Below are 19,968 nucleotides of genomic sequence, written 5' to 3' on the forward strand. Positions count from 1 at the left end.
CTCAATGGGCATGGGACAGGAAGCGACCCAACAGGGTTTCCTAGATAGCTGCCAGGACAGCTGATGGTATGTGAAGTTCATGAGGCAGGTGGAGTTGTTTTGGCACTGGAAGAGCTGTGCTGCTGCTTTCGGCAGTTGCCATTCACCAGCACACTCCCTTCCCTAGGGGTCATATACAAATAAAGACATATGTGCTGCCAGAGCACTTGGTTGCCATGGCAGCGGAAAATGGCTTGGGCACTGAACTTGTCCTTGGCTGTGGAGTTTTCATCGCCTTGAGTGAGGAGCTCCATGTTGGTTTTGTGTGGGTGCTCAAGCTGCTTCATTCCATCCCACTGGGCTCAATGGGCATGGGACCGGAAGTGACCCAACAGTGTTTCCTAGATAGCTGCCAGGACAGCTGATGGTATGTGAAGTTCATGAGGCAGGTGGAGTTGTTTTGGCACTGGAAGAGCTGAGATGCTGCTTCGGGCAGTTGCCATTCACCACCAAACAGAGTTCCCTAGGTGTCATATCCACTTTCAGATATATGTGCTGTCACAGCACTTGGTTTCCATGGCAGCGGGAAATGCCTTGGGCACTGAACTTGTGCTTGGCTGTGGAGTTTTGAGTGCCTTGAGTGAGGAGCTCCATGTTCGTTTTGTGTGGGTGCTCAAGCTGCTTGATTCCATCCCACTGGGCTCAATGGGCATGGGACCGGAAGTGACCCAACAGGGTTTCCTAGATAGCTGCCAGGACAGCTGATGGTATGTGAAGTTCATGAGGCAGGTGGAGTTGTTTTGTTGCTGGAAGAGCTGTGCTGCTGCTTCGGGCAGTTGCCATTCACCACCTAACAGAGCTCCCTAGTTGTCATATCCACTTTCACTTATATGTGCTGTCAGAGCACTTGGATTCCATGGCAGCGGGAAATGGCTTGGGCACTGAACTTGTGCTTGGCTGTGGAGTTTTGAGCGCCTTGAGTGAGGAGCTCCATGTTGGTTTTGTGTGGGTGCTGAAGCTGCTTGATTCCATCCCACTGGGCTCAATGGGCATGGGACCGGAAGTGACCCAACAGGGTTTCCTAGATAGCTGCCAGGACAGCTGATGGTATGTGAAGTTATGAGGCAGGTGGAATTGTTTTGGCACGGGAAGAGCTGTGCTGCTGCTTCGGGCAGTTGCCATTCACCACCACACTCCCTTCCCTAGGGGTCATATCCACTTTCAGACATATGTGCTGACAGAGCACTTGGTTTCCATGGCAGCGGGAAATGGCTTGAGCACTGAACTTGTCCTAGGATGTGGAGTTTTCAGTGCCTTGAGTGAGGAGCTCCATGTTCGTTTTGTGTGGGTGCTCAAGCTGCTTGATTCCATCCCACTGGGCTGAAAGGGCATGGGACCGGAAGTGACCCAACAGGGTTTCCTAGATAGCTGCCAGGACAGCTGATGGTATGTGAAGTTCATGAGGCAGATGGAGTTGTTTTGGTGCTGGAAGAGCTGTGCTGCTGCTTCGGGCAGTTGCCGTTCACCACCACAATCCCTTACCTAGGTGTCATATCCACTTTCAGACATATGTGCTGCCAGAGCACTTGGTTTTCATGGCAGCAGGAAATGGCTTGGGCACTGAACGTGTCTTTGGTTGTGAAGTTTTGAGCGCCTTGAGTGAGGAGCTTCATGTTTGTTTTGTGTGAGTCTCAAGCTGCTTGATTCCATCCCACTGGGCTCAATGGGCATGGGACCGGAAATGACCCAACAGGGTTTTCGATATAGCTGCCAGGACAGCTGATGGTATGTGGACTTCATGAGGCAGGTGGAGTTGTTTTGGTACTGGAAGAGCTGTGATACTGATTTGGGCAGTTGCCATTCACCACCACACTCCCTTCGCTAGGTGTCATATCCACTGTCACACATATGTACTGCTAGAGCACTTGGTTTCCATGGCAGCGGGAAATGGCTTGGGCACTGAATTTCTCTTTGGCAGTAAGGTTTTGAGCGCCTTGAGTGAGGAGCTCCATGTTCGTTTTGTGTGGGTGCTCAAGCTGCTTGATTCCATCCCAATGGGCTCAATGGGCATGGGACCGGAAGTGACCCAACAGGGTTTCCTAGATAGCTGCCAGGACAGCTGATGGTATGTGAAGTTCATGAGGCAGGTGGAGTTGTTTTGGCACTGGAAGGGTTGTGCTGCTGCTTCGGGCAGTTGCCGTTCACCACCTAACAGAGCTCCCTAGGACTCATATCCACTTTCAGACATATGTGCTGCCAGAGCACTTGGTTTCCATGCAGCGGGAAATGGCTTGGGCACTGAACTTGCCTTTGACTGTGGAGTTTTGAGCGCATTGAGTGAGGAGCTCCATGTTTGTTTTGTGTGGGTGCTCAAGCAGCTTGATTCCATCCCACTGGGCTCAATGGGCATGGGACCGGGAGTGACCCAACAGGGTTTCCTAGATACCTGCCAGGACAGCTGATGGTATGTGAAGTTCATGAGGCAGGTGGAGTTGTTTTGGCACTGGAAGAGCTGTGCTGCTGCTTCGGGCAGTTGCCATTCACCACCACACTCCCCTCTCTAGGTGTTATATCCACTTTCAGACATATGTGCTGTTAGAGCACTTATTTCCATGGCAGCAAGAAATGGCTTGGGCACTGAACTTGTCTTTGGCTGTGGAGTTTTGAGCGCCTTGAGTGAGGAGCTCCATGTTCGTTTTGTGTGGGTGCTCAAGCTGCTTGATTGCATCCCACTGGGCTCAATGGGCATGGGACCGGAAGTGACCCAGCAGGGTTTCCTAGATACCTGCCAGGACAGCTGATGGTATGTGAAGTTCATGAGCCAGGTGGAGTTGTTTTGGCACTGAAAGAGCTGTGCTGCTGCTTTGGACAGTTGCCATTCACCACCACTCTCCCATCCCTAGGGGTCATATCCAATTGCAGACATATGTGCTGCCAGAGCACTTGGTTTCCATGGCAGCGGGAAATGTCTTGGGCACTGAACTTGTGCTTCGCTGTAAACTTTTCAGCGCCTTGATTAAGGAGCTCCATGTTCGTTTTGTGTGGGTGCTCAAGCTGCTTGATTCCATCCCACTGGGCTCAATGTAAATGGGACCGGAAGTGACCCAACAGGGTTTCCTAGATAGCTGCCAGGACAGCTGATGGTATGTGAAGTTCATGAGGCAGGTGGAGTTGTTTTGGCACTGGAAGAGCTGTGCTGCTGTTTTGTGCAGTTGCCATCCACCACCACACTCCCTTCCCTAGGGGTCATATGCGCTTTCAGACATATGTGCTGCCAGAACACTTGATTTCCATGGCAGCGGGAAATGGCTTGGGCACTGAACTTGTCCTTGGCTGTAAAGTTTTGAGCGCCTTGAGTGAATAGCTCCATGTTGGTTTTGTGTGGGTGCTCAAGCTGCTTGATTCCATCCCACTGGGCTCAATGGGCATGGGACCGGAAGTGACCCAACAGGGTTTCCTAGATAGCTGAAAGGACAGGTGATGGTATGTGAAGTTCATGAGCCAGGTGGAGTTGTTTTGGCACTGGAAGAGCTGTGCTGCTGCTTCGTGCAGTTGCCGAACACCTAACAGAGCTCCCTAGGAGTCATATCCACTTTCAGACATATTTGCTGTCAGAGCACTTGGTTTCCATGGCAGCGGGAAATGCCTTGGGCACTGAACTTGTCTTTGGCTGTGGAGTTTTGAGCGGTTTGAGTGAGGAGCTCCATGTTAGTTTTGTGTGGGTGCTGAAACTGCTTGATTGCATCCCAGTGGGCTAATGGGCATGGGACCGGAAGTGACCCAACAGGGTTTCCTAGATAGCTGCCAGGACAGCTGATGGTATGTGAAGTTCATGAGGCAGGTGGAGTTGTTTTGGCACTGGAAGAACTGTGCTGCTGCTTCAGGCAGTTGCCATTCACCAGCACACAGAGTTCCCTAGGTGTCATATCCACTTTCAGACATTTGTGTTGCCAGAGCACTTGGTTTCCATGGCAGCAGTAAATTGCTTGGGCACTGAACTTGTCTTTGGCTTTGGAGGTTTGAGAGCCTTGAGTGAGGAGCTCCATGTTCGTTTTGTGTGGGTGCTGAAACTGTTTGATTCCATCCCACTGGGCTCAATGGTCATGGGAACGGAAGTGACCCAACAGGGTTTCCTAGATAGCTGGCAGGACAGCTGATGGTATGTGAAGTTTATGAGGCAGGTGGAGTTGTTTTGGCACTGGAAGAGCTGTGCTGCTGCTTCTGGCAGTTGCCGTTCACCAAATAACATTGCTCCCTAGGTGTCATATCCACTTTCCAATATATGTGCTGCCAGAGCACTTGGTTTCCATGGCAGCGGGAAATGGCTTGGGCACTGAACTTGCCTTTGACTGTGGGGTTTTGAGCGCCTTGAAGGAGGAGCTCCATGTTCGTTTTGTGTGGGTGCTCAAGCTGCTTGATATCCACCCACTTTGCTCAATATGCATGGGACCAGAAGTGAGCCAACAGGGTTTCCGAGATAACTGCCAGGACAGATGATGATATGTGAAGTTCATGATGCAGGTGGAGTGGTTTTCGCACTGGAAGAGCTGTGCTGCTGCTTCGGGCTGTTGCCATTCAAAAGCACACTCCCTTCCCTAATTGTCATATCCACTTTCCGACATATGTGCTGCCAGAGCTCTTGGTTTCCATGGCAGCGGGAAATGGCTTGGGCACTGAACTTGTCCTTGGCTGTGGAGCTTTGAGTGCCTTGAGAGAGGAGCTCCATGTTCCTTTTGTGTGGGTGTTCAAGGTGCTTGATTCCATCCCACTGGGCTCAATGGGCATGGTTCGGAAGTGACCCTACAGGGTGTCCTAGATAGCTGCCACGGAGCTGATGGTATGTGAAGTTGATGAGGCAGGTGGAGTTGTTTCGGCACTGGAAGAGCTGTGCTGCTGCTCCGGGCAGTTGCCATTCAATACCACGTTTACTTCTGTAGGTGTCATATCCACTTTCAGACAAATGTGCTGTCAGAGCACTTGGTTTCCATGGCAGCGGGAAATTGCTTTGGCACTGAACTTGTCTTTGGCTGTGGGGTTTTGAGCGCCTTGAGTGAGGAGCTCCATGTTCGTTTTGTGTGGGTGCTCAAGCTGCTTGATTCCATCCCACTGGCCTCTATGTAAATGGGACCGGAAGTGACCCAACAGGGTTTCCAAGATAGCTGCCAGGAAAGCTGATGGTATGTGAAGTTGATGATGCAGGTGGAGTTGTTTTGGCACTGGAGGAGCTGTGCTGCTGCTTTGGGCAGTTGCCATTCACCACCACACTCCCTTCCCTAGCGGTCATATCCACTTTCAGACATATGTGCTGCCAGAGCACTTGGTTTTCATGGCAGCGGGAAATGGCTTGGGCACTGAACTTGTCCTTGGCTGTGGGGTTTTGAGCGCCTTGAGTGAGGAGCTCCATGTTCGTTTTGTGTGGGTACTCAAGCTGCTTGATTCCATCCCACTGGGCTCAATGGGCATGGGACCGGAAGTGAGCCAACAGGGTTTCCTAGATAGCTGCCAGGACAGCTGATGGTATGTGAAGTTCATGAGGCAGGTGGAGTTGTTTTGGCACTGGAAGAGCTGTGCTGCTGCTTCGAGCAGTTTCTATTCAGCACCTAACAGAGTTCCCTAGGTGTCATATCCACTTTCAGACATATGTGCTGCCAGAGCACTTGGTTTCCATGGCAGCGGGAAATGTCTTGGGCACTGAACTTGCCCTTGACTGTGGGGTTTTCAGCGCCTTGAGTGAGGAGCTCCATGTTGGTTTTGTGTGCGTGCTCAAGCTGCTTGATTCCATCCCACTGGGCTCAATGGGCATGGGACCGGAAGTGACCCAACAGGGTTTCCTAGATAGCTGCTAGGACAGCTGATGGTATGTGAAGTTCATGAGGCAGGTTGAGTTGTTTTGGCACGGGAAGAGCTGTGCTGCAGCTTCGGGCAGTTGCCATTCACCACACTCCCTTCCCTAGGTGTCATATGCACTTTCAGACATATGTGCTGCCAGAGCACTTGGTTTCCATAGCAGCGGGAAATGGCTTGGGCACTGAACTTGTCCTTGGCTGTGATGTTTTGAGCGCCTTGAGTGAGGAGCTCCATGTTCGTTTTGTGTGGGTGCTAAAGCTGCTTGGTTCCATCCCTCTGGGCTCTAATGCACATGGGACCGGAAGTGACCCAACAGTGTTTCCTAGATAGCTGCCAGGACAGCTGATGGTATGTGAAGTTCATGAGCTCCATGTTCATTTTGTGTGGGTGCTCAAGCTGCTTGATTCCATCCCATTGGGCTCAATGGGCATGTTACCGTAAGTGACCCAACAGGGTTTCCTAGATAGCTGCCAGGCAGCTGATGGTATGTGAAGTTCATGAGGCCGGTGGATTTGTTTTGGCACTGGAAGAGCTGTGCTGCTGCTTCGAGCAGTTGCCATTCATCACCTAACAGAGTTCCCTAGGTGTCATATCCACTTTCAGACATATGTGCTGCCAGAGCACTTGGTTTCCATGGCAGTGGGAAATTTCTTGGGCAGTGAACTTGTCTTTGGCTGTGGAGTTTTGAGCGGTTTGAGTGAGGAGCTCCATGTTCGTTTTGTGTGGGTGCTCAAGCTGCTTGATTCCATCCCACTGGGCTCAATGTGCATGGGACCGGAAGTGAGCCAACAGGGCTTCCTAGATAATTGCCAGGACAGCTGATGGTATGTGAAGTTCATGAGGCAGGTGGAGTTGTTTTGGCACTGGAAGAGCTGTGCTGTTGAGGCGGGCAGTTGCCATTCACCAAACAGATTTCCCTAGGTGTCATATCCACTTTCAGATATATGTGCTGTCACAGCACTTGGTTTCCATGGCAGCGGGAAATGGCTTGGGCACTGAACTTGTCCTTGGCTGTGGGGTTTTGAGCGCCTTGAGTGAGGAGCTCCATGTTCGTTTTGTGTGGGTGCTGAAGCTGCTTGATTCCATCCCACTGGGCTCAATGGGCATGGGACCGGAAGTGACCCAACAGGGTTTCCTAGATAGCTGCCAGGACAGCTGATGGTATGTGAAGTTCATGAGGCAGGTGGAGTTGTTTTGGCACTGGAAGAGCTGTGCTGCTGCTTCGAGCAGTTTCTATTCAGCACCTAACAGAGTTCCCTTGGTGTCATATCCACTTTCAGACATATGTGCTGCCAGAGCACTTGGTTTCCATAGCAGCGGGAAATGTCTTGGGCACTGAACTTGCCCTTGACTGTGGGGTTTTCAGCGCCTTGAGTGAGGAGCTCCATGTTGGTTTTGTGTGCGTGCTCAAGCTGCTTGATTCCATCCCACTGGGCTCAATGGGCATGGGACGGAAGTGACCCAACAGGGTTTCCTAGATAGCTGCTAGGACAGCTGATGGTATGTGAAGTTCATGAGGCAGGTGGAGTTGTTTTGGCACTGGAAGAGCTGTGCTGCTGCTTAGGGCAGTTGCCATTCACCACACTCCCTTCCCTAGGTGTCATATCCACTTTCAGACATATGTGCTGCCAGAGCACTTGGTTTCCATAGCAGCGGGAAATGGCTTGGGCACTGAACTTGTCCTTGGCTGTGATGTTTTGAGCGCCTTGAGTGAGGAGCTCCATGTTCGTTTTGTGTGGGTGCTCAAGCTGCTTGGTTCCATCCCACTGGGCTCTAATGCGCATGGGACCGGAAGTGACCCAAGAGGGTTTCCTAGATAGCTGCCAGGACAGCTAATGGTATGTGAAGTTCATGAGCTCCATGTTCATTTTGTGTGGGTGCTCAAGCTGCTTGATTCCATCCCATTGGGCTCAATGGGCATGTTACCGTAAGTGACCCAGCAGGGTTTCTTAGATAGCTGCCAGGACAGCTGATGGTATGTGAAGTTCATGAGGCCGGTGGAGTTGTTTTGGCACTGGAAGAGCTGTGCTGCTGCTTCGAGCAGTTGCCATTCACCACCTAACAGAGTTCCCTAGGTGTCATATCCACTTTCAGACATATGTGCTGCCAGAGCACTTGGTTTCCATGGCAGTGGGAAATTTCTTGGGCAGTGAACTTGTCTTTGGCTGTGGAGTTTTGAGCGGTTTAAGTGAGGAGCTCCATGTTCGTTTTGTGTGGGTGCTCAAGCTGCTTGATTGCATCCCACTGGGCTCAATGGGCATGGGACCGGAAGTGAGCCAACAGGGCTTCCTAGATAATTGCCAGGACAGCTGATGGTATGTGAAGTTCATGAGGCAGGTGGAGTTGTTTTGGCACTGGAAGAGCTGTGCTGTTGAGGCGGGCAGTTGCCATTCACCAAACAGATTTCCCTAGGTGTCATATCCACTTTCAGACATATGTGCTGCCAGAGCACTTGGTTTCCATGGCAGCGGGAAATGGCTTGGGCACTGAAATTGTCTTTGGCTGTGGAGTTTTGAGTGCCTTGAGTGAGGAGCTCCATGTTCGTTTTGCGTGGGTGCTCAAGCTGCTTGTTTCGAGCCCACTGGGCTCAATGGGCATGGGTGCGGAAGTGAGCCAACAGGGTTTCCTAGATAGCTGGCAGGACAGCTGATGGTATGTGAAGTTCATGAGGCAGGTGGAGTTGTTTTGGCACTGGAAGAGCTGTACTGCTGCTTCGGGCAGTTGCCATTCACCACCAAACAGAGCTCCCTAGGTGTCATATCCACTTTCCAATATATGTGCTGCCAGAGCGCTTGGTTTCCATAGCAGCGGGAAATGGCTTGGGCACTGAACTTGCCTTTGACTGTGGGGTTTTGAGCGCCTTGAAGGAGGAGCTCCATGTTCGTTTTGTGTGGGTGCTCAAGCTGCTTGATATCAACCCACTTTGCTCAATATGCATGGGACCAGAAGTGAGCCAACAGGGTTTCCGAGATAACTGCCAGGACAGCTGATGATATGTGAAGTTCATGATGCAGGTGGAGTTGTTTTCGCACTGGAAGAGCTGTGCTGCTGCTTCGGGCAGTTGCCATTCACCACCACACTCCCTTCCCTAGGTGTCATATCCACTTTCAGACATATGTGCTGTCAGAGTACTTGGATTCCATGGCAGTGGGAAATTGCTTTGGCACTGAACTTGTCTTTGGCTGTGGGGTTTTGAGCGCCTTGAGTGAGGAGCTCCATGTTCGTTTTGTGTGGGTGCTCAAGCTGCTTGATTCCATCCCACTGGCCTAAATGGGCATGGGACCGGAAGTGACCCAACAGGGTTTCCAAGATAACTGCCACGCAGCTGATGGTATGTGAAGTTCATGAGGCAAGTGGAGTTGTTTTGGCACTGGAGGAGCTGTGCTGCTGCTTTGGGCAGTTGCAATTCACCACCACACTCCCTTCCCTAGGTGTCATATCCACTTTCAGACATATGTGCTGCCAGAGCACTTGGTTTCCATGGCAGCGGGAAATGGCTTGGGCACTGAATTTGTCTTTGGCAGTAAAGTTTTCAGCGCCTTGAGTGAGGAGCTCAATGTTCGTTTTGTGAGGGTTCTGAAGCAGCTTGATTCCATCCCACTGGGCTCAATGGGCATGGGACGGAAGTGACCCAACAGGGTTTCCTAGATAGCTGCCAGGACAGCTGATGGTATGTGAAGTTCATGAGGCAGGTGGAGTAGTTTTGGCACTGGAAGAGCTGTGCTGCTGCTTCGGGCAGTTGCCATTCACCACCAAACAGAGTTCCCTAGGTGTCATATCCACTTTCAGACATATGTGCTGCCAGAGCACTTGGTTTCCATAGCAGCGGGAAATGGCTTGGGCACTGAACTTGTACTTCGCTGTGGGGTTTTGAGCGCCTTGAGTGAGGAGCTCCATGTTCGTTTTGTGAGGGTTCTGAAGCAGCTTGATTCCATCCCACTGGGCTCAATAATCATGGGACCGGAAATGACCCAACAGGATTTCCTAGATAGCTGCCAGGACAGCTGATGGTATGTGAAGTTCATGAGGCAGGTGGAGTAGTTTTGGCACTGGAAGAGCTGTGCTGCTGTTTTGTGCAGTTGCCATTCACCACCACACTTCCTTCCCTTAGCGTCATATCCACTTTCAGACATATATGCTGCCAGAGCACTTGGTATCCATGGCAGCGGGAAATGGCTTGTTCACTGAACTTGTCCTTGGCTGTGGGGTTTTGAGCGCCTCTAGTGAGGAGCTCCATGTTCGTTTTGTGTGGTTGCTCAAGCTGCTTGATTCCATCCCACTGGGCTCAATGGGCATGGGACCGGAAGTGACCCAACAGGGTTTCCTAGATAGCTGCCAGGACAGCTGATGGTATGTGAAGTTCATGAGGCAGGTGGAGTTGTTTTGGCACTGGAAGAGCTGTGCTGCTGCTTCGAGCAGTTGCCATTCACCAGCACACTCCCTTCTGTAAGTGTTATATCCACTTTCAGACATATGTGCTGCTAGAGCACTTGGTATCCATGGCAGCGGGAAATGGCTTGGGCACTGAACTTGTCTTTGGCTGTGGGGTTTTCAGCGCCTTGAGTGAGGAGCTCCATGTTATTTTTGTGTGGGTGCTGAAACTGCTTGTTTCCATCCCACTGGGCTCAATGGGCATGGGACCGGAAGTGACCCAACAGGGTTTTCTAGATAGCTGCCAGGACAGCTGATGCTATGTGACGTTCATGAGGCAGGTGGAGTAGTTTTATCACTGGAAGAGCTGTGCTGCTGCTTTCAGCAGTTTCTATTCAGCACCTAACAGAGTTCCCTTGGTGTCATATCCACTTTCAGACATATGTGCTGCCAGAGCACTTGGTTTCCATGGCAGCGGGAAATGTCTTGGGCACTGAACTTGCCCTTGACTGTGGGGTTTGGAGCTCCTTGAGTGAGGAGCTCCATGTTCGTTTTGTGTGGGTGCTCAAGCTGCTTGATTCCATCCCACTGGGCTCAATGGACATGGGACCGGAAGTGACCCAACAGGGTTTCTTATATAGCTGCCAGGACAGCTGATGGTATGTGAAGTTCATGAGGCAGGTGGAGTTGTTTTTGCACTGGAAGAGCTGTGCTGCTGCTTCGGGCAGTTGCCATTCACCACCAAACAGAGTTCCCTAGTGTCATATCCACTTTCAGACATATGTGCTGCCAGAGCACTTGGTTTCCATGGCAGCGGGAAATGGCTTGGGCACTGAACTTGTCCTTGGCTGTGGGGTTTTGAGCGCCTTGAGTGAGGAGCTCCATGTTCGTTTTGTGTGGGTGCTCAAGCTGCTTGATTCCATCCCACTGGGCTCAATGGGCATGGGACCGGAATTGACCCAACAGTGTTTCCTAGATAATTGCCAGGACAGCTGATGGTATGTGAAGTTCATGAGCTCCATGTTCATTTTGTGTGGGTGCTCAAGCTGCTTGATTCCATCCCATTGGGCTCAATGGGCATGTTACCGTAAGTGACCCAACAGGGTTTCTTAGATAGCTGCCAGGACAGCTGATGGTATGTGAAGTTCATGAGGCCAGTGGAGTTGTTTTGGCACTGGAAGAGCTGTGCTGCTGCTTCGAGCAGTTGCCATTCACCACCTAACAGAGTTCCCTAGGTGTCATATCCACTTTCAGACATACGTGCTTTAAGAGCACTTGGTTTCCATGGCAGCGGGAAATTTCTTGGGCACTGATCTTGTCTTTGGCTGTGGAGTTTTGCGCGATTTGAGTGAGGAGCTCCATGTTCGTTTTGTGTGGGTGCTCAAGCTGCTTGATTCCATCCCACTGGGCTCAATGGGCATGGGACTGGAAGTGAGCCAACAGGGCTTCCTAGATAATTGCCAGGACAGCTGTTGGTATGTGAAGTTCATGAGGCCGGTGGAGTTGTTTTGGCACTGGAAGAGCTGTGCTGTTGAGGCGGGCAGTTGCCATTCACCAAACAGATTTCCCTAGGTGTCATATCCACTTTCAGACATATGTGCTGCCAGAGCACTTGGTTTCCATGGCAGCGGGAAATGGCTTGGGCACTGAACTTGTCTTTTACTGTGGGGTTTTGAGCGCCTTGAATGAGGATCTTCATATTCGTTTTGTGTGGGTGCTCAAGCTGCTTGATTCCATCCCACTGGGCTCAAAGTGAATGGGACCGGAAGTGACCCAACAAGGTTTCCTAGATAGCTGCCAGACAACTGATGGTATGTGAAGTTGATGAGGCAGGTGGAGTTTTTTGGCACTGGAAGAGCTGTGCTGCTGCTTTGGGCAGTTGCCATTCACCACCACACTCCCTACCCTTGGGGTCATATCCACTTTCAAACATATGTGCTGCCAGAGCACTTGGTTTCCATGGCAGCGGGAAATGGCTTGGGCACTGAACTTGTCTATGGCTGTGGGGTTTTGATCGCCTTGAGTGAGGAGCTCCATGTTCGTTTTGTGTGGGTGCTTAAGCTGCTTGTTTCCATCCGACTGGGATCAATGTTCATGGGACCGGAAGTGAGCCAACAGGGTTTCTTAGATAGCTGCCAGGACAGCTGATGGTATGTGAAGTTCATGAGGTAGGTGGAGTTGTTTTGGCACTGGAAGAGCTGTGCTGCTGTTTGGGCAGTTGCTGTTCACCACCACACTCCCTTCCCTTGGGGTCATATCAACTTTCAGACATATGTGCTGCCAGAGCACTTGGTTTCCATGGCAGCGGGAAATGGCTTGGGCACTGAACTTGTGCTTGGCTGTGGGGTTTTGAGCGCCTTGAGTGAGGAGCTCCATGTTCGTTTTGTGTGGGTGCTCAAGCTGCTTGATTCCATCCCACTGGGCTCAATGGGCATTGGACCGGAGGTGACCCAACAGGGTTTCCTAGATAGCTGACAGGACAGCTAATGGTATGTGAAGTTCATGAGCTCCATGTTCATTTTGTATGGGTGCTCAAGCTGCTTGATTCAATCCCCCTGCCCTCAAAGGGCATGGGACCGGAAGTGACCCAACAGGGTTTCCTAGATAGCTGCCAGGACAGCTGATGGTACGTGAAGTTCATGAGGCAGGTGGAGTTGTTTTGGCACTGGAAGAGCTGTGCTGCTGCTTCGGGAAGTTGCCATTCACCACCAAACAGATTTCCCTAGGTGTCATATGCACTTTCAGACATATGTGCTGCCAGAACACTTGGTTTCCATGGCAGTGGGAAATTTCTTGGGCACTGAACTTGTGCTTGGCTGTGGAGTTTTGAGAGCCTTGAGTGAGGAGCTCCATGTTCGTTCTGTGTGGGTGCTCAAGCTGCTTGATTCCATCCCCCTGGGCTCAATGGGCATGGGACCGGAAGTGACCCAACAGTTTTTCCTAGCTACCTGCCAGGACAGCTGATGGTATGTGAAGTTCATGATGAAATTGGAGTTATTTTGGCACAGAAAGAGCTGTGCTGCTGCTTCGGGCAGTTGCCATTCACCACCACGCTCCCTTCCCTAGGTGTCATATCCACTTTCAGACATATGTGCTGCCAGAGAACTTGGATTCCATGGCAGCGGGAAATGGCTTGGGCACTGAACTTGTCCTTGACTGTGGAGTTTTGAGCGTCTTGAGTGAGGAGCTCCATGTTCGTTTTGTGAGGGTGCTCAAGCTGCTTTATTCCATCCCACTGGGCTCAATGGGCATGGGACCGGAAGTGACCCAACAGGGTTTCCTAGATAACTGCCAGGACAGCCGATGGTATGTGAAGTTCATGAGCTCCATGTTCGTTTTGTGTGGGTGCTCAAACTGCTTGATTCCATCCCACTGGGCTCAATGGGAGTGGGACCGGAAGTGACCCAACAGGGTTTACGAGATAGCTGCCATGACAGCTGATGGTATGTGAAGTTGATGAGGCAGGTGGAGTTGTTTTGGCACTAGAAGAGCTGTGCTGCTGCTTCTGGCAGTTGCCATTCACCACCAAACATATCTCCCTTGGTTTCATATCCACTTTCAGACATATGTGCTGCCAGAGCACTTGGTTTCCATGGCAGCGGGAAATGGCTTGGGCACTGAACTTTTCTTTGGCTGTGGAGTTTTGAGCGCCTTGAGTGAGGAGCTCCATGTTCGTTTTGTGTGGGTGCTCAAGCTGCATGATCCCATGCCACTGGGTTCAATGGGCATGGGACCGGAAGTGACACAACAGGGTTTCCTAGATAGCTGCCAGGACAGCTGATGGTATGTGAAGTTCATGAGGCAGGTGGAGTTATTTTGGCACTGGAGGAGCTGTGCTGCTGCTTCGGGCAGTTGCCATCCACCACCACACTCCCTTCCCTAGGGGTCATATCAACTTTCAGACATATGTGCTGCCAGAGCACTTGGTTTCCATGTCAGCGGGAAATGGCTTGAGCACTGAATTTGTCTTTGACTGTGGGGTTTTGAGCGCCTTGAATGAGGAGCTCCATATTCGATTTGTGTGGGTGCTCAAGCTGCTTGATTCCATCCCACTGGGCTCAATGGGCATGGGACCGGAAGTGAGCCAACAGGGTTTCCTAGATAGCTGCCAGGACAGCTGATGGTATGTGAAGTTCATGAGGCAGGTGGAGTTGTTTTGGCACTAGAAGAGCTGTGCTGTTGCCGCGGGCAGTTGCCATTCACCACCACACTAACTTCCCTAGCTGTCATATTCACTTTCTTTTTTTTTTTTTTATTATTTAACTTCATTAATTACATTGTATTATGTGACACAGTTACATAGATACTTGGGTTCTCCCATCCCTCCCCAAACCCTTCCACCATGGTGGATTCCTCCACCTTGTTGCATAACCACAGCTCAAGTTCAGTTGAGATTCCCCCATTGCAAGCATACACCAAACATAGAGTCCTGCATCTTATTGTCCAGTCAAGTTCAACGTCTTCTTAGGTATACCCTCTCTGGTCTGAAGACAGAGCTAGCAGAGTATTATCCCAGTCAATTGAAAGCTCCATCATACCATCAGCAAAAATTTACATCATTATGGAATTAATTGACATAGTAATGAGTAACCAACATGTTGAAAGTAAATGCGAGTTCCCAGCCACCTTCTGTGACCACCTCACCTATACTTCAATTTAGTTTATACACAACATATAACATTCAAAACATAACATGTTATACATAACATCATATCATCTTAAATTAAGGCAAACATGTGGTATTTAACCTTTTGTGATTGGCTCATTTCCCTTAGCATTATGGTTTCCAGTTTGGCCCATTTGGCCACAAAGAACTGCATTTTGTTTTTTTTAATAGCTGAGTAGTATTCCATGGAGTAGATGAACCATAGCTTTCTTATCCAATCCTCTGTTGATGGGCATTTTGGTTGTTTCCATGTTTTTGCAATTACTGATTGTGCTGCTATGAGCATAGGAGTGCATGTTGGTTTCTCATAAAACAATTGTTCTGGATATATTCCTAGGAGTGCTATTGCTGGATCATACGGTATGTTGAATTTGAGTTGTTTGAATATTCTCCATACTGATTTCCATAGAGGCTGTACCAGCCTGCAGCCCCACCAGCAGTGGAGTAGGGATCCCTTTTCCCCGCAACCTCGCCAACAAGTGTTGTTGGTGCTTTTATTCATGTGGGCCAGTCTTACTGGCGTTAGGTGGTACCTCACTGATGTTTTAATTTGGATTTCCCTTATTGCCAGGGAACTTGAGCATTTTTTCATATGTTTATTTGCCATTTGGGTTTGTTCCTTTGCGAAGTGTTTGCCCATTTCCCTTGCCCATTTCTTGAGTGGCTTGTTTGCTTTGACATTTTGGTTGTTTTGTAGCTCTTTGTATATTCTGGAGATCAGCCCTCTATCACCTAAGTCGTGTGCAAAGATCTTCTCCCATTCTGTGGGTTGCCTTTTTACTTTGTTGATTGTTTCTCTAGCTGTACAGAAGCTTCTTAGTTTGATGAGGTCCCAATTGTTTATTTTGGTCTCGATTTCTACTGCGTTTGGAGTCTTTTTTAGGAAGTGAGGGCCTACCCCTAAGTGTTCCAGTGTGTTTCCAACATTTTCTTCCAAAAGTTTGAAGGGTTCTGGATGTAGGTTTAGATCTGTTATCCATTTAGATCTGATCTTAGTGTATGGTGAGAGATGTGGATCTATTTTTTTTGTTTCTGCAGGCTATTAACCAGTTGTCCCAACAGCATTTATTGAACAGACCTTCCCATTTGCCTGGGTTGTCGTTTGTCTTTTTGTCAAAGATTATTTGGCTGTATCTGTGTGGGTTTCCTTCTGGCGTTTCTATTCTGCTCCATTGATCTTCCTCTCCATCTTTGTGCCAGTACCACGCTGTTTTGATAACCACTGCCCTATAGTATGTCCAGAGGTCCGGAACTGTGATTCCCCCTGCTAACTTCCTGTTCTTCAGGATGGTTCTAGCTATCCGTGGTTTTTTGTGCTTCCAGATGAACTTTTGGATCATTGTTTCCAGTTCCATGAAGAATGTTTTGGGCAATTTGATTGGGATTGCGTTGAATGTATATATTGCTTTTGGCAGTATAGACATTTTAATGATATTGATTTTACCTATCCAGAAGCACGGGATGTTACTCCATCTTTTGAGGTCTTGTTCAATTTCTTTTTTAAGTAGTTTGTAGTTTTCTTCGAATAAGTCTCCTACATTTTTGGTTAGATTTATTCCCAGATATTTCATACTTTTCTCTGTTATTTTGGATGGTATCTTGCTGGTTAAGTCTTTTTCCATCTTGGGGCTGTTCGCATACTCTATGGCTGTTGATTTTTGTTCATTAATTTTGTACCCTGCCAATCTACCAAACTCTCGTACAAGTTCTAGCAGTCTCTGTATTGAGTCTCTTGGCTCTTCTACATAAAGAATCATATCATCTGCATATAGTGAGAGTTTGACTTCTTCGTTTCCCATTTGGATTCCTCTGATTTCTTTTTCTTGTCTTATGGCCTCAGCGAGTACCTCTAGGACTATGTTGAATAGTAGTGGAGAAAGTGGACATCCCTGTCTTGTTCCAGATCTCAGTGGGAAGGGTTCCAGGTGTTCTCCATTCAGTATGATGCTGGCGTTGGGTTTTTCATATACGGCTTTAATTATGTTGTGGGTTTTTCCATCTATGCCTACCTTGGTTAGGGTTTTTAGTAGGAAGTGGTGTTGGATTTTGTCGAAAGCTTTTTCTGCATCTATTGATACTATCATGTGATTCTTGTTTTTCAGTTTTTGGATGTAGTGTATCACATTTATGGATTTGCGAATGTTGAACCATCCCTGCATTCCAGGGATGAATCCTACTTGATCTGGATGAACGATCTGTCTGATGTGTTTTTGAATTCTGTTGGCTAGGATTTTGTTGAGAATCTTAGCATCAATGTTCATCAAAGAGATAGGTCTGTAGTTTTCCTTCTCTGTTAGTTCTCTGTCTGGTTTTGGGATTAAGGTAATGTTGGCTTCATAGAATGAGTTCGGAAGGGTTGCCTCTTTTTCTATTGTTTTGAAGAGTTTGTAGAGGATTGGGGTCAGTTCTGTTCGGAATGTTTTGTAGAATTCTGGAGTGAAGCCGTCTGGGCCTGGGCTTTTCTTTGTTGGGAGGTCTTTAATCACTGATTCAATCTCTACTTCAGTTATGGGTTTGTTCAGGTCGTTTGTTGCCTCTGGGCTAAGTTTTGGCAGGTGGTAGAAGTCTAAGAACTTTTCCATTTCTTGGTGATCTTCTGATTTGTTGGAGTACAGTGCTTTGTAGTAATTTCTAATTATGGCCTTAATGGATGCGGTGTCTGTTGTTATGTTGCCTTTTTCATCTTTGATGCTGTTAATTCTTGCCTTCTCTTGTTTTTTCTTTGTCAGTCGGGCCAGTGGGGTGTCTATCTTGTTTATCTTCTCAAAAAACCAGCTTTTTGATTCATTGATTTTGTGTATGGTTTTTTTTATTTCTATCTGGTTGATTTCCTCCCTTGTTTTGATGATTTCTTGTTTCCTATTGTGTGTGGGGCACTTCTGCTGTTGTTTTTCCAATTCCTGGAGGTGTGTGTTTAGTTCTTGTATTTGGCGCCTCTCTTGGGCCTTGACATGAGCTCCAATTGCGATGAGTTTACCCCGTAGCACTGCTTTGGCAGTGTCCCACAAATTTTGGAATGTTGTGTCAGAGTTTTCATTGGTTTCCATAAATTTTTTGATCTCATCTTTAATTTCTTCTCTGATCCATTGTTCGTTTAATAGCATATTGTTCAGCCTCCAAGAGTTTCTGTATTTCCTGGGGCATTTTGAATTGCTGATTTCCAGCTTCATTCCATGGTGGTCTGAGAGGGTACATGGTATGATTCCTATCTTTTTGAAGTTATTTAGGTTTGCTTTGTGTCCTATCATGTGGTCGATCCTGGAGAAGGTGCCATGCACTGCTGAAAAAAATGTATAATCTGTGGCCTTAGGGTAAAAAATTCTATAAATGTCAACCAAGTCCAGTTGTTCTATTGTTTGTATGAGCTCTGTTGTTTCTTTGTTGAGTTTTTGTTTTGTTGATCTGTCTATTGTTGTTAGTGGGGTGTTAAGATCACCCACTATTATTGTGTGCATATCTATGTCTCCCCTTAAGTCCGTGAGTAATTGCTTCACATAGCTAGGTGCGTTTGAATTTGGTGCGTATATGTTCACAATGGTAATTACTTCCTGATGGATCAGTCCCTTCACCAATATATAATGTCCTTCCCTGTCCTTTTTGATGTGTGTCAGATTGAAGTCCACATCATCTGAAATTAAGACAGCTACCCCGGCCTTTTTTTCTCGTCCATTGGCATGAAATATCTGTTTCCAACCTTTCACTTTCAGCTTCTTCGAATCTCTTCTGGTTAGATGTGTCTCTTGTAGGCAACAGATAGTTGGGTGCTGTTTGATAATCCATTCTGTTAATCTATGTCTTTTGATTGGTGAGTTCAGGCCATTTGTGTTAAGAGTTAAAATTGAGAGGTTGTGATTTTGCCCTGCCATACTTGTTTTTGTGGGTGTTGATATCTGTGTAATTGCCCTTCCTTGTGTGGACTTTAGTGGGGAGATCTTCCTGTTTGCCATCTTTGCTTATGATTCACCTCCTTTTTTTCTGGATTTAGTGCATTTCTAAGGAGATTTTGTAGAGCTGGTTTTGTGCTGGCATATTCTTCTAATTTCTCTTTGCTGTGAAAGTATTTGATTTCGTTCTCAAATACGAATGAGATCTTTGCTGGGTACAATATTCTTGGTTGACAGTTGTTCTGATTCAGGATTTGGAAGATCTTTGTCCATTCTCTTCTTGCTTGTAAAGTCTCTTCAGAGAAGTCAGCAGTGATCCTGATTGGTTTTCCACTGTATGTGATCTTTTCTCTGCTTCGTACTTGTCTCAGGATTCTTTCTTTGTCTTCATTGGAGTGGAACTTGAGCACCATATGTCTGGGTGAAGATCGCTTTGGGTCATATCTGCTGGGAGTCCTCTGACCGTCCTGGATTTGGGCTGGGTTCATGTTCCAAGTGTTTTGGAAGTTTTCCTGTATAATTTCGTCGAGCACCATTTGCATTCCTGACTCTTTTTCCGCTCCTTCAGGAAGGCCAATAATCCTAATATTTGATTTTCTGAGGTTGTCTTTCATTTCTTGTATGGTCTTATTGGCTTTGTTCAGACTTGTCTCCAGCTGTTTAATGAACTGGGTATGTTCGTTTTGTGTGTCTTCCGTTTCAGAGATCCTCTCTTCTGCTGTATTTGTTCTGTTGGTTAGGCTCTCAATTTTGTGCTCTAAGTCAAGGATTTTACTTTTCATTTGTTGTATTTCTGAGGTTATGTGGTTCTTGAATTCCTTGAAGTCCTCCCAGTTCTTCTCATTGTCTCTGACATATTTTAACATTATTTTTTTGAATTCCTTGTCTGGTAGATCTTCTATGTCTTCATCTCGCATCTCCGAAATAGACATTGGCTTTTGATTCTTTATTGGTAGGGTGTTGGCACTCTCATCTGGATCATTACCTTTTCTGGTATTTCTTCCCATTGTGTTAGTGTTTCTTTTTTGAGAGACCTAGGCACCAGTGTGCTGAGGGGTCTCCAAGCACTATCCTGTAGAGATCGGAGTCTGCAGGCGTGGAGTAGCAGGGTGTGGGAATTTTCAAGGCACTTTTGGTGCGTCTCCAGAACACTGGACCTCAGGGCGCCACTTCCAGGGCCCAGCGGATTCAAAGCGCACTCTCAGCTCGTCCCCTACAGGT

Source organism: Ochotona princeps, chromosome 17 (assembly GCF_030435755.1).
Source record: "Ochotona princeps isolate mOchPri1 chromosome 17, mOchPri1.hap1, whole genome shotgun sequence".
Lineage (NCBI taxonomy): Eukaryota > Metazoa > Chordata > Mammalia > Lagomorpha > Ochotonidae > Ochotona > Ochotona princeps.